General features: G+C 36.0%; 1 non-coding gene across 1 annotated transcript; it reads left to right on the top strand.

Annotated features, from left to right (window-relative positions):
* The first annotated feature begins 6,603 nt into the window (after positions 1 to 6,603).
* On the top strand, positions 6,604 to 6,712 carry LOC112793013 (small nucleolar RNA R71). Its single transcript, XR_003197725.1, has one exon. It is a non-coding gene; the product is annotated as a small nucleolar RNA R71 (small nucleolar RNA).
* Positions 6,713 to 13,035: the final 6,323 nt, after the last annotated feature.

The following is a 13,035-nucleotide window of genomic DNA, read 5'->3' as shown; positions in this document are numbered from 1 at the left end:
GCTCAGCTTTTGAGGAGGAAAGAATTTATCCAAGAAGGCTGTGACCAGCTTATCCCAGGAGTCCAGGCTATCTTTAGGTTGTGAGTCCAACCATGTTCTAGCTCTGTCTCTTACAGCAAAAGGGAAAAGCATGAGCCTGTAGATTTCAGGATCTACTCCATTCGTCTTAACAGTCTCACAAATCTGCAAGAACTCAGTTAAAAACTGGTAAGGATCTTCAGATGGAAGTCCATGAAACTTGCAGTTCTGTTGCATTAGAGTAACTAATTGAGGTTTCAGCTCAAAATTGTTTGCTCCAATGGCAGAAATTGAGATGCTTCTTCCATCAAACTTGGACGTGGGTTTAGTAAAATCACCAAGCATCCTCCTTGTATTATTGTTGTTGGGTTCGGCTGTCATCTCCTTCTCTTGTTCGAAAATTTCAGAAAGGTTGCCTCTGGATTGGTGTAATTTAGCTTCTCTTAGTTTTCTCTTCAGAGTCCTTTCAGGTTCAGGATCAGCTTCAACAAGAGTGCTTTTTTCCTTGTTCCTGCTCATATGAAAGAGAAGAGAACAAGAAAAGAAGAGGAATCCTCTATGTCACAGTAAAGAGGATCCTTATTATTAGTAGAAGAAGAAAATAATAAAGAAAGGAGAATCCAAACACAAGGGTAAGGATAGAGGCAGTGATTGGAGATGAAGAGAGGTGAAGAGAAGTGTTAGTAAATGAATAAATAAATAGAAGAAGATGAGAGAGAGAGAATTTGAAAATTAATTTTGAAAAGGAGTTACTAATTTTCGAAAATTAAAGGTGAGATAGAATTAAAATTAAAATTTAAAACAATTAGTTAATTAATTGAAAAGAATTTTGAAAAAGAGGTGAGATATTTTCGAAAATTAGAGAGGGAGAAGTAGTTAGGTGGTTTTGAAAAAGATAAGAAATAAACAAAATGTTAATTAGTTAGTTGAAAAAGATATTAAAAATCAAATTTGAAAAGATAAGAAGATAAGATAAGATAAGATATTTTAAAATCAAATTTTTTAAAAAGATAAAATTTTGAAAAAGATATGATATAAAAGATAAGATAAGATAGATTTAATTTTTTTAAAAATTAAAATTAATTACTTAACTAACAAGAAACTAAAAGATAAGATTCTAGAATTTAAAGATTGAACATTTCTTAACAAGAAAGTAACAAACTTCAAATTTTTGAATCAATCATATTACTTGTTAGTATAATTTTCGAAAATCAAGATAAAATTAAGAAAAAGATTTTTGAAAAATATTTAAAAAGATTTTCAAAAATTAAATAAAAAATAAAAAAGATTTAATTTTTTAAAAAGACTTTGAAGAGATAAGATTTTTAAAATTGAAAATTTGACTTGACTCATAAGAAACAACTTATTTTAAAAAAAATTTTACTAAGTCAACTCAAATTTTCGAAATTTTGAGAGAAATAAGGAAAAGATATATTTTTTATTTTTGAAATTTTAATTATGAGATAGAAAAACACAATTATGACCCAAAACATGAAAATTTAGGATCAAAACACATGATGCATGCAAGAACACTATGAATGTCAAGATAAACACCAAGAACACTTTGAAGATCATGATGAACATCAAGAACATATTTTTGAAAATTTTTTGATGCAAAGAAAACATGCAAGACACCAAACTTAGAAATCTTTAATGTTTAGACTCTATGAATGCAAGAATGCACATGAAAAACAATAAAAGACATGAAACAAGAAAACATCAAGATCAAACAAGAAGACTTACTAAGAACAACTTGAAGATCATGAAGAGCACTATGAATGCATAATTTTTTTTTTCGAAAAATGCAAGAAAAATTTTAAAGCATGCAATTGACACCAAACTTAAAAATTGACTCAAAACTCAAACAAGAAACACAAAATATTTTTTATTTTTATGATTTTATGATTTTTTGTATTTTTATTATTTTTTTTGAAAATAATTTTTGGGAAAAACGAAAACAAAGAAAAATTTTGAAAAATTTTTGAAAACTTTTTTGAAAAGAAAACTACCTAATCTGAGCAACAAGATGAACCGTTAGTTGTCCATACTCGAACAATCCCCGGTAACGGCGCCAAAACCTTGGTGGACGAAATTGTGATCATCAACAATGGCTCCAAAGACTCGGTAGCACTCACAAACGTGAATCACACTTAGTCACAACTCCGCACAACTAACCAGCAAGTGTACTGGGTCGTCCAAGTAATACCTTACGTGAGTAAGGGTCGATCCCACAGAGATTGTTGGTATAAAGCAAGCTATGGTCATCTTGTAAATCCAAGTCAGGCAGATTTAACTATATTAAGAGATTATTGGATTTTTGAATAATAATAAATAAATAAAATAGAAAATAAAGATAAAGTTACTCATGTAATTCAATGGTGGGAATTTCAGATAAGTGCGTGGAGGTGCTTGTCCCTGTTGGATCTCTGCTTTCCTACTGTCTTCCTTCAATCCTTCTTTTTCCTTTCCATGGCAAGCTGTATGTAGGGCATCACTGTTGTCAATGGCTACATCCCATCCTCTCAGTGAAAATGATCCAAATGCTCTATTACAGCACGGCTAATCATCTGTCGGTTCTCGATCATGTTGGAATAGAATTCCTTGATTCTTTTGCGTTTGTCATCACGCCCGACAATCGGGAGTTTGAAGCTCGTCACAATCATTCAATTCTGGAATCCTACTCGGAATACCACAGACAAGGTTAGACTTTTCGGATTTCCATGAATGCCGCCATCAATTCTAGCTTATACCACGAAGATTCTGATTAAGGAATCCAAGAGATATGCGCCCGGTCTAAGGTAGAATGGAAGTGGTTTTCAGTCACGCGCGTTCATAGGTGAGAATGATGATGATTGTCACGAATCATCACATTCATCATGTTGAAGTGCAACGAATATCTTAGAACAAGAATAAGTCGAATTGAATAAAAAATAGAAGTACTTGCATTAAAACTCGAGGTACAGCAGAGCTCCACACCCTTAATCTATGGTGTGTAAAAACTCCGCCGTTGAAAATACATAAGTGATGAAGGTCCAGGCATGACCGAGAGGCCAGCCCCCAAAACGTGATCACAGGATCAAAAATACAATCCAGGATGAAAATATAATAGTAAAAAGTCCTATTTATACTAGACTAGCTACTAGGGTTTACAGAAGTAAGTAATTGATGCAGAAATCCACTTCCAAGGCCCACTTGGTGTGTGCTTGGGCTGAGCTTGAACTTTACACGAGCTAAGGCTTCTATTGGAGTTGAACGCCAAGTTGTAACGTGTTTTTGGCGTTCAACTCTGGTTCGTGACGTGTTTCTGGCGTTTGACTCCAGAATGTAGCGTAGAACTAGCGTTGAGCGCCAGTTTGCGTCATCTAATCTCGAATAAAGTATGAACGATTATATATTTCTGGAAAGCTCTGGATGTCTACTTTCTAACACCGTTGAGAGCACGCCATTTGGAGTTCTGCAGCTCTAGAAAATCCATTTCGAGTGCAGAAAGGTCAGAATTCAACAGCATCAGCAGTCCTTTGTCAGCCTTTTATCAGAGTTTTGCTCAGGTCCCTCAATTTCAGCCAGAAATTACCTGAAACCACAGAAAAACACACAAACTCATAGTAAAGTCCAGAAATGTGAATTTAGCATAAAAACAAAAGAAAACATCCCTAAAAGTAGCAAGATTATACTAAAAACTACCTAAAAACAATGCCAAAAAGCGTATAAATTATCCGCTCATCACTTATCTGCCATCTCTAATAAGATCTTGGCAGCTTGCTGGTGTGCGTGTACGCAAACCCCACACTTTTCGTATAGCAGCATTACTAGCAAGTTCACTGGGTCGTCCAAGTAATACCTGAGCGAGTCAGGGTCAATCCCATGAGGATTGTGGCTTGAAGCAACCTATGGTTATCTTGCAGGTCTTAGTCAGGCAAAATCAAAAGGTTGTTGGATGTAATATTCTGTAAATAATTAAAAGCAATAATAGGAATAGAGTTGAGAGTTGAAGTTGCTTTGTCTTTCTGAATTAACTCTGGTACTATTGTCTTCTTTGCATGTAAATGATTTTCTTCTATGGCAGGCTGTAAGTGATCAAAGCCATTGCCTGTGGTCATTAATCTCCTCTACTATAGAATGAATGCCATTGGTCATGGTCATTCAATCTGACGAATGGTGAAGTGCTTAGCAAGTCATTCTCCTAGCGATCCTACTCAAAACGCCACAAACAAGGTCGAATCTTCCAGATCAGAGAATGCTGCTTCTTTGGATTCTAGCCTATACCACGGAGACCCTAATCATCCCATAAATTGGCTGAACTGGTGTCTCGAGAATTCCCCAACAAAGTTGTGGATTAATCGTCTGAGAGATGTATAAACATAGCTGTTGGCTCATGCTTTTCTTCCAGGTACTCACATGAACCCAAGTAGACGTGGGTATTTGTCAGGCACATTCATCTTAATGTGATAAACAGAGCTGATTGGTTAGATCATTCTATTCACCATGATGAAGATCGGGATATACATCTTAGAGATAGATCAAACACGGATTGAAGAAGAAACAGTAATACTTTTATTAATTCATAGGACTCTGCAAGGCTCCTCCCCTCAACCTAGGAGGTTTAGAAACTCATACTGAATGTAAAAACAATGGTAAAACATGTATGATATGTAAAAGGTTCCAAAGTCTCTTGAATTACATAAATAAAATCCCTTAAATACTAAACAGATGACTAGTAAGGGTAAAATAGTCTATTTAGTGCTAAAATCCACTTCTAGGACCCACTTGATGAGTGTTTGGGTTGAGCTTTGATGAGATCCTCATGCTATGAGGCTCCTTGGGTGTGAAACACCAGCCAGAGGGTCCTCTTTGGACGTTTGTACATTGGTCTCTGCTCTTTGTGCGCTGGACGCCAGGAAGAGGGCAGGAAGCTGGTGTTGGATACCAGTTTTGAGGCTTCTAATCCGAAGCAAAGTATAGACTATTATATATTTCTGGAAACCTCTGGAAGTCAGCTTTCCATATCCATTAAGAGAGCTCTATTTGGACTCCTGTAGCTCTAGGAAACCTCTTTCGAATGTAGGCAGGTTAGATCTAGACAGCATCTGTAGTGCTTTCTCTATCTCTGAATCAGACTTCTACTCCAGCTCCTCAATTTCAGCCAGAAAATACCTGAAATTTCCCAAAAACACAAAAACTCATAGTATAATCCAAAAATGTGAATTTAACACTAAAACCTATAAAAACTCAATAAAAACTACTAAAAGCTATATGAAAATAATGTCAAAAAGCGTATAAAATATCTGCTCATCACTTGTACCTCAAAAATTCCCATCCCCTCCATTATAGAGAGAGGCATGAGGTTTATGCTTAACCCTAGGTCACATAAAGCCTTCTCAAAGGTAATTGTTCCAATGGTGCAGGGAATTTGGAAGCATCTAGGATCCGACAGCTTCTAAGGTAGTTTCTTCTAAACCAAGGCATTGAGTTCTTTGGTGAGCACTAGAGGTTCATCCTCCAATGTTTCTGTAATACTGAGCGACTTGCTCTTCCCTAGTTTCCTCTTCCTCATCAGAGGAAGAGTAATCTTCAAAGTCTATAATCTGCAACAAGGAATTCAAGGGAACCTCTATGGTCTCCTCATGAGCTTTGGGTCCCTTTAGTTCTTCAATAGGAGGGTCCTTAGTGGTCGTTACAAGCCCAGCTACTCCTATTGTGGCATTCAATGCCAGGACTTGTCTCTCTTTGGCATTGGACGCCGAGCTACTCCATTACTGGCATTCAACGCTAGAGCATCCCCTTCAGATTTGGCCTCAACTTCTACAGTGATGGCCTTGCACTCTTCTCTTGGGTTAACTTCAGTGTTACTTGAGAGAGTGTTAGGAGGGATCTCAGGGATCCTCTTACTCAGCTGACCAATCTGTACCTCTAGATTCCTAATAGAGGATCTTGTTTCAGTAATGAAGCTATGAGTGGTCTTAGAGAGATCAGAGACTATAGCGGCTAAGTCAGAAAGGCTCTGCTTAGAAGTCTGCATCTGTTGTTGAGAAGGTGGGAATAGTCTGTTATTGAACCTATTATAGTTCCTTCCACTTTAATTATTTTTGAAGCCTTGTTGAGGCTTCTGTTGATCCCTCCATGAAAAGTTAGGATAATTTCTCCATGATGAGTTGTAGGTGTTTCCATAAAGCTCATTATTGGGATTCAAGGAATTTCCCAAATAGTTAACCTCATTCATCATGGGTTGATCTAGATCATAGCCATCTCCTTCATAGGAGGCATTTTGAGTGCTGCCAGCTGTAGCTTGTAATCCAGTCAAATGCTGAGAGATCATGTTAACCTGTTGTGTCAAGATCTTGTTCTGAGCCAATATGGCATTAAGAGTGTCAACCTCCAGGACTCATTTTTTCTGAGCCACCCCATTGTTCATAGGGTTCTTCTCAGAAGTATACATGAATTGGTTGTTTGCAACCATGTCAATGTGTTCCTGTGCCTCTTCAGGTGTTTTCTTCAGGTAGAGTGATCCACCAGCAAAATGGTCCAATGCCATCATGGACAATTCAGAGAGACCATCATAGAAGATATCTAGCATGGTCCAGTCTGAAATCATGTTGGGATGACATCTTCTGATCAGTTGCTTGTACCTCTCCCATGCTTCATAGAGGGATTTACCCTCTTTTTGTTTGAAGGTCTAAACTTCTACCCTAAGTTTGCTTAGCTTCTGAGGTGGGAAGAAATTGGTCAAAAATGGATTGACCACTTTTTCCCAAGAGTCAAGGCTTTTCTTAGGCTGAGAATCCAGCCATAACCTAGCCATGCCCCTTACAGCAAAAGGAAAAAGCATAAGTTTGTAGATTTTTGGATCCACTCTATTAGTCTTGACAGTATCACATATCTGCAAGAAATCAAAGATGAATCTGTTGGGATCTTCCTATGAAAGTCCATGAAACTGGCAGTTCTATTGAACTAAAGTGACCAGTTGAGGCTTCAACTCAAAATTATTTGCACTGATGGCAGGTATAGAGATGCTGCGCCGATAGAAGTCAGAAGTAGGTGCAGTAAAGTCACATAAGACCTTCCTTATGTCTCCTCTATCGTTAGGGTTGGCTGTCATATCTGTATTCTCAGCTTCTTGTTCGAAGAGTTCTGTGAGATTTTCTCCAAAATGTTGTGCTTTAACTTGTTGTAAATGCCTCCTTAGAGTCCTCTCAAGTTCAGGATCAGGATCAAAGAGAGGTTCTTTATCCCTGTTCCTGCTCATAAAAAAAAAGAAAGAATGCAAGAAGAGAAGAAAAAAAGGATTCTCTATGACAGAGTATAAAGGTCCTTTGTTAGAGGGAGAGAGATCAAGAAGAAAAGAGAAGAAGATGTCATCTAATAAGGATAGTTTTCAAAAATTAATAGAGAGAAAAGAAGAGATATTTTCGAAAATAGAGAGGGAAAGAGAGATGAAGTTTTCGAAAAAGAAGAGAGACAAAGTAGTTAGGAAGTTTTGAAAAAGAAGAAAGAGAAAGGCGAATAAAAAGACAATAAGATAAAACATGTAACTAGCTAACCAACAAGATTTGAAAACAAAATAAGAGATTTAATTTTGAAATTTAATTTTAAAAGATAAGTAAGTTTCAAAATTTTAAAAAGAAAGATAAGATAGAGATTTAAAAGGTTTAGGAAAGATAAGATTTAAAAATGAAAAATTTTGAAAATCAAACTTTAAAAGATGGTAAAGATTTAAAAAAATAAGAATTTAAAATTTAAGGTTTTAAAAGAAGATAAGATAAGAAAGATTTAAGGTAGAAAGATATGATAAAGATTTGAAAAAGATTTTGAATTTTCGAAATTTGAGATTTGAAAATATTTAATTTTGAAACTTAAAATTAAAATAAGATAAGATAAGATTTTTGAATTTTAAAGAAAAATAAACAAAAGATAAGATAAAGATTTAAAAAGATGAGATTTAAAATTTAAAAATTAAACTTTACTAACAAGAAAAAACCAAACTTAAATTTTTTTTTAAATCAAGATAAGACAAGATAGTAAAGATTTTTGAAAAATTAAAGAAAGGTAAAAGAAATTTTTTATTTTCAAATTTTTAAAGAAAAAAAAATCAACTAAAAGACACCAAACTTAAAAATTTAAGATCAAATGACACTAACTTTTTTTTTCAAAAATTTGAAAGAAAAATATCAAAAGGGTACCAAACTTAAAAATTTTAAAATCAAACAAAGAAAAGAAATAAGAACAACTCGAATTCCAAGAAAAACACTCAAGAACAATTTCAAAAATTTAAAGAAAAGATGAACACAAAAAGGGACACCAAGCTTAAAAACTGACACAAGACTCAAACAAAAGATAAAGGTTACTAAAGAAAAAAAAGGGTTTTGAAAAAACTTTTGAAAAAGAAAACAAAAGACACAATTAGAAGAGTAACTAAACCTTAAAGAATACCTAATCTAAGCAACAAGATAGTCCGGTGGTTTGTCAAACTCGAACAATCCCCAATAACGGCGCCAAAAACTTGGTGCACAAAATTAAACTCCAAACGTTTCGCACAGATAGACCAGCAAGTGCACCGGATGGTCCAAGTAATACCTCAGGTGAGTGAAGGTCAAATCCCACGGAGATTGTCGGATTGAGCAAGCAGTGGCTATCTTGTAGATCTTAGTTAGGCAATTAGAAAAAATAATTGTTTGTTTGAAAGCATAACAAAATAGTAAAGGAAACGAAATACCAGATTAGTGTGAAAGTGATGATAGATATTCAGTTAAGGCTTCAAAGATGCATATTCTTTCTGGATTAACTTTTCTTACTATCTACTTCAATAACGAATAATTCATTCAATGGCAGCCATAATTGACTAACTCATGTAGCATTCTCATCAAGTTAGTCTCTTCTAAACCATAGAAGTCCACCATATCCGAGAAACTCATGTAACATCGTCATCAAGTTAACTCATGGCTTCCTACTATAGCCAAAGGTGAAGCACTAAGAAATCTACTCCCCTTTGCGATCCTACTCAAAATGCCACAGACAAGGTCGGATCTTCCAGATCAGAGAACGCTGCTTCTCAGGCTCTAGCCTTAATGCCACAGAGACCTCAGTAACCCACGGTCAACGGGATTTTATGTCACTTATCCAAAATCACCCAGGCACGCTCTTGGAATTCGCAGTGCACTCTCTAGCTATGGTTCAATGCTATCCGGGTCAGGACTCACACAGAACCCATGTAAAACAAGGATGATTGTCACGGGTCATCCTCAATTCATGAGATGAAGAACAAAAATGCACAGGAGAATGGAATCAAACGTGTATTGAAATAGAAACAGTAATATTATTAATCCATGAGAATCAACAGAGCTCCTAACCCTAACTTAGGAGGTTTAGTTGCTCATGCTTTACAGAAAACAATGGTGAAATATATGAATGGGTAAAGATCCCTAACAATGGTGATCTTTGTTCTATATATACTAACCTAATAGCTAAAAAGTACAAAAAGTATGACAGACTAGACTAGAGGTGTGAAATCCATCCCTAGGCCCACTTTGGTTGAGTACTTGGGCTGAGCTTGGCGTCCAACTTGAGGAATGGATGTTGAACGCCCATTAGGGAATTGATCCACGCTGCCTTGCTTCTTGTTGGGCATTGAACGCCCCAAAGGGGTTGGTTCTTCGGCGTTCAACGCTAGCTTGTCCCTTGGGGCGATAAACGTCAGCAAAGGGGTATCTTCTTGGCATTCAACGCCCAATATGGGAAGGTTCCTTTGAAGAAGAGTATAAATCATTATATATTGCTGGAAATCTCTGGAAGTTATCTTTCTAACGCTGTTAAAAACGCATCATTTGGACCTCTGTAGCTCCAAGAATGCTCGTTTGAATGCATGGAGGTCAGAATCTGACAGCATCTATTATGCTTTCCTTGCCTCTGAATCAGACTTTCCCAAAGCTCGTCAATTTCAGCCAGAAATTACCCGAAATCATAACAAAACATAACAACTCAAAGTAAAATCCAAAAATATGAATTTTGTACAAAAACCTATGAAAATATAATGAAACTTAAATAAAACACAACTAAAACAATATGAAAATGATGCCAAAAAGCGTATAAAATATCCGCTCATCACACACAATCCTCAAAAACTCTGCTCTTATTTACCAGTTCAGATAAGTTCTTGATCTCACTTGGTCCTACTGTGCTCAAAATATCATTTCGGAGTCCACCTTCGTACTTGATACACTTCCATTCCTCAAAGTCCCCCGGAGCACCCTGAAATATCCTAGAAAATCAACACAATTCCTCAAATATGTTTGTGTATTTGGCTACCAACAATAGACCCTGCTTCAAATATAGCAATTCAAACTCCTTAGCCATTCTGACTGAGTTGGGGAAATAATTTTTGTAAAATTCATATTAGAATGTGATAAATTCACATTTCATGGTATTTATTTACTTTAACTGGGTGAATTTTATTGACTTCTCTTACATTTATTTACTAAAATAGCATGATTTTATGGATTCTTCCTAAATTGTGTCTAAGAGTGAAAACATGTTTTCTAGGTCCTTAATTTGCTCATTTTTAATTCACTTTAATTTCATTCGATACCTTGATGTGTTTGATGAAGTGATTTCAGGTTTATAAGGCAAGAATGGATTGAAGGAGTGGAGAGAAAGCATGCAAAAGTAAAGAATTCATGAAGAAATGAAGTTTGGAGTATTTTACAGCCATTCATACACACAAGCATTCATACGTCCGCATAATTGTAATTTTTACAGCCATGCGCATGCACAAGCATTGATGCATACGCACGATTGCATTTTTACAACCATGCGTACGCATGGTCAGGCACTTAGGCATGTGTATGCACAAATGCAATCACGTGACTCGAGAAAAACGTGGCTGGCAATTTCTGGACCTTCTCAAGCCTAATTTTAACTCAGTTCTAAAGTATTTGAGGCCAAATTCAAGAAGGATCAAGGGGAGAGCAATTAGGTTTAGTTTAAGAACATGTTTTAGGTCATTTTCTAGAGAGAGAAGCTCTTTCTTCTCTCTAGAATTTAGGGTAGATTAGTTAAATTTCTCTTAGATTTAGGTTTTGATACTTATCTTGATTTAGTTTTTCTTACAATTTCTTGTTATTACATCTTTATTCTATAAGTTTCACTTGTGATTTTCTTTATTTTGTTGCTTTTGATCTTATGAACCCTTGTTGATTTTAATTTCCATTTAATACAATTTGATGTTCTTATGTTTATTGATATTTAATTGAGTTGTTATTATTGTTATCTTGCATTTGGTAGATTTAGATTTTACTATTATGGCACTTTTATGATGCTTTCATATTTATGCCTTCCAAGTGTTTGATAAAATGTTTTGTTTGGTTTTAGAGTAGATTTTAGCACTCTTGACTTGAGATTGAAGACATAGGTGCCTTGATGTCATTGATGTCTAGTGTGATTGGTAATTTAGGGTTGTTAGTTAGTTGTAGGATCAATTATGTCCACCTGACTTCACCATTCGATGTTAGAGAAAAACTAAGTGGAATTAACCCTTTGTAATTGCCATGTTGTGGTCAATAATTTAAATAGGAAGCCTTGACTCTTAATCATTACCATGGGTGCCTTTTAGCATTTGATTTCTTTGTTTGATCTTTACTTTCTTGCACATTTACATTTCTTGTTCATCATACTAAAAATCCAAAAAATTCTCATAACCAATAGCATGCATACTTCCCTGCAATTCCTTTAAGAGATGACTCGAGGTTTAAATACTCTCGGTTTTTATTGGTTTGACTTAAGTGACAAACAAATCAAACTTTGATTGAGGGCTGATTGTTGGTTCAGATCTATACTTCGACGAGATTATCTTTGTGAAAATTCTAAACCGACAATTTCCCCACCTTAAAATGTATCCTAGGGTATCGCAGTGTTGTCTCATTGCAAAAGACGTCGCGTTCCTTGCCACCTGGTACGCACGATCCCCATACCTTCGTACAGCAGTACCAGCAAGTGCACTGGATCATCCAAGTAATACCTGAGCGAGTCAGGGTCGATCCCATGAGGATTGTGATTTGAAGCAAGCTATGGTTATCTTGCAGGTCTTAGTCAGGCAGATTAGAAGGTTGTTGATTGTGAAAGGAATACCAAATTGTAATAAAGTTAAAGAATAGGAATAGGGTTAAGGATTGGAGTTGCTTTGTCTTTCTGAATTAACTCTGGTATTACTGTCTTCTTTGGTTGTGAATGATCTTCTTCTATGGAAGGTTGCATGTGATCAAAGCCATTGCTCGTGGTCATTGATCTCCTCTGCTCCCGATCAAACACTAGTGAAGCTCTAGCAGTCCATTCTCTTGGCGATCCTACTCAAACTTCCACAGATAAGGTAGAATCTTCTGGATCAGAGAATGCTGCTTCTATGGATTCTAGCCTATACCACAGAGACCCTAATCTCCCTGGAAATTGGCTGAACTGGTGTCTCGAGAAGTCCCCAACAAAGTCATGGATTAACTGTCTGAGAGATGTATAAACATAGATGTTGGCTCGTGCTTTTCTACCAAGTATTCGCACGAACCCAAGTAGACGCGGGTGTTTGTCAGGCACGTTCATCTTAATGTGATGAACAGAGCTAATTTGTTAGATCATCCTATTCACCATGATGAAGATTGGATATACATTTTAGAAGTAAATCAAACACGGATCGAAGAAGAAAGAGTAATACTTTTATTAATTTATAGAACTCAGCAAGGCTCCTTCCCTCAACCTAGGAGGTTTAGAAACTCATACTAAAGTAAGAATATAATGTAAAACGAAAATATGGCTGTGAAGTCTCTCTCTTCCCTGAATGATTATGTAAAAATAACTTTAAATACTAAACAGATGACTAGTAAGTGTAAAACTGCCTATTTAGTGCTAAAATCCACATCTGAGGCCCACATGGTGAGTGTTTGGGCTGAGATTTGATTAGATCCATGTGATATGAGGTCTCTTGGGCATGAAACGCCAGCTAGGCGGTCCTCTTTGGCCGTTTGTACATTGGTCTCTGCT

This window comes from Arachis hypogaea, chromosome 3 (assembly GCF_003086295.3).
Source record: "Arachis hypogaea cultivar Tifrunner chromosome 3, arahy.Tifrunner.gnm2.J5K5, whole genome shotgun sequence".
Lineage (NCBI taxonomy): Eukaryota > Viridiplantae > Streptophyta > Magnoliopsida > Fabales > Fabaceae > Arachis > Arachis hypogaea.
The sequence above is the reverse complement of the archived record's forward strand: the minus strand, read 5'-3'. Positions and strand labels throughout refer to the sequence as shown.